The sequence below is a fragment of the Penaeus monodon genome, chromosome 2, assembly GCF_015228065.2.
Source record: "Penaeus monodon isolate SGIC_2016 chromosome 2, NSTDA_Pmon_1, whole genome shotgun sequence".
In the NCBI taxonomy this organism is placed as follows: domain Eukaryota; kingdom Metazoa; phylum Arthropoda; class Malacostraca; order Decapoda; family Penaeidae; genus Penaeus; species Penaeus monodon.
The window spans coordinates 5,319,467-5,322,070 of NC_051387.1; positions in this window are offsets into that span (position 1 = coordinate 5,319,467).

Here is a 2,604-nt window from a genome sequence, read left to right on the forward strand (position 1 = left end):
TAGGCCGTTGGTGCACCCATGTCTTGGCTTCCTCCATTTCCTCCTGTTGAGACTGTGGTGACAAGCTCTCTGAATGTTAAGAGATGTCCACTCCTTTATGTCGTCTTGCCATGTTCTTATTGGCCTACCTTGTTCCCTCACAGTAGTCTTGTATGAGAAACTTTGTTGTTTTACTTCTCCTGACCTGGTGTCCAAAGAACTGAAGTTTGCGTTTGGCGATGGTGCGCATGAATGGTTCTGGCCTGTCCTTTTCTGTGGTAAAATGTTCTATTATCTTATTCCAGACATAGCCATTTGTTTGCCTCTCTCTCCATGTTATTCCTAGCAACTTTCTGTAACATTTCATTTCAAAAGCTTCCACCTTTTTCCAGATCTTATCAGTTATTGTCCAACTCTCGCATCCATACATTAACATGCTTTTTACCATCGAGTTAATTTTTGTTTTCATGCTAATACTTCTCATTTTCCAAATAGATTCCAATCTAGCTAAAGCACTTGTTGCCATTCCTACACGGTGTTTAACTTCAATTTCGCTGGTTCCATTTTCTGTTAATGTTGGACCTAGATATTTGAATTCTGACACATGTTCTAGTTGTTCTCCTCTAACATAGACCAGTACGTTTTGATTAATGTTCCTCCCACTGACCATTATTTTACTTTTTTCTGTACTAATTTCCATTCCATACCTGTGTGATGTTTCATCCAGTCGTCTTGTTATTTCTGCTAATTCTTCCGCATCTTCCGCTATCAAGTCTATGTCATCAGCAAACCGTAAGTTGTTAACTACACGTCCTGTACACTTTATGCCTCCTGAAAAATTCTCAAGGGCATCTTGCATTATTCTTTCCAAAAACAAATTGAAAAGTGTCGGAGACAGAATGCATCCTTGTCTAACGCCCACTGTACTTTCGAACCATTCGCTGTAGTTGTTACCTACCATAACTTGTTTTCGCATTCTCATATAATTCTTGGATAAGCCTAGTCATACCCTGGTTGATGTTATACTTGGCCATTGTATGCCATAGCGCTTCGTGCCATACCCTATCGAATGCTTTTTTAAAGTCAATAAAGTTGTGGAAAACATTCTTCTGATGATTTCTCTGACTTTCACAAAGGAGCCTTAAATTAAGAATTTATTCCACTGTGCTTCGATCTTTTCTGAAGCCAGCTTGTGAATCATCTAGAATTTCTTCAATTCCCGGTTTTATTCTATTTAGGATGACGGTGAGTAAGACTTTGCTAGGATGACTTATAAGACTGATTGTGCGATGTTCACTACATTTTTTACTCATTTTCTTTTTTGGGATAGGAATGAGAATGGACTGGGTCCATTGTGTAGGCCATTTACCAGTTTGGAGTATTCGGTTGCACAGAAGATGTAAGGTTTTGATAATGGGATCTCCACCGCACTTAATTAATTCTGCTGGAAGGTTGTCATATCCAGGTGCTTTATTCATTTTCAACTTTATAATCGCTGCCCTTACTTCCGATTCTATGTATATATATATATATATATATATATATATATATATATATATATATGTTGATAGATAGATAAATAGGTAGGTAGGTAGATAGGTATGTATATAAGTATATGTAGATATGAAAATATGGAAAAAAGTTTTCTTCACTTTGAGTATAAGATTCTTGCGGTATTGTTTTTGGCTGAATGTCAACGAGGGGTACACGGGGGGAGGGGGGGGCGACACACCAGGCTAAGAGGCGGAAGAGAAGAGGAAGAGGAAAGGGTTGAGAAACAAAGGGCCTTAGAGGCGGAGGGAGTTAGTTGGTGCTTTACAAAGAAGTGTCTATGGAACACTTAACGATATGGCCTTTCGCGTGGCTAGTTCCTTCGTCTCGCGCTCTCTCTCTTTCTTTTTCTTTCTTATTCGTTTTTTTTTTCTCTCTCTTCTTATTCTTCTTATTCTTTTTCTCTTTCTCTCTTTCTCTTTCTCTTTCTCTTTCTCGCTCTCTCATCTTCTCACTTTCTCTCACTTTCTCTCACTTTCTCTCTCTCTCTCTCTCTCTCTCTCTCTCTCTCTCTCTCTCTCTCTCTCTCTCTCTCTCTCTCTATCTATCTATCTATCTATCTATCTGTCTATCTATCTATCTCTCTTTCTCTCTTTTATTTTCCTCCTTTGCTTCTCCACCAAACATTCATCCGCTTTTCCCTCCATCACACCTCCTCCCTCCTTTTCTCACCCTACCCCTTTACATCTCCTCCTTCCCCTTCCCCCTCCCCTTCCTCCACCTCCCCTGTACCTCCTACCCTCCCCTTCCCCCTCCCCTTACCTCCTACCCTCCCTTTCCCCCTCCCCCTCCTCCACCTCCCCCTACCTCCCTCTCCTCTCTTTCCTCCACCTCCCCTACCTCCCTCCCTCCCCCCTCCAAGGACTTAAGTGGAGGAGGTTCCCGGATGTGACTCCATTACCGTCATCAGCTGGCTCTTTTACGGCACAATCCTGGGTGTGAGGAGGAGGAGGAGGAGGAGGAGGAGGAGGAGGAGGAGGAGGAGGAGGAGGAGGAGGAGGAGGAGGAGGAGGAGGAGGTGGAGTGGAGGGGAGGGGAGTGAAGAGGTGGAAGGGGGGGAGGAGGGGGGGAAGG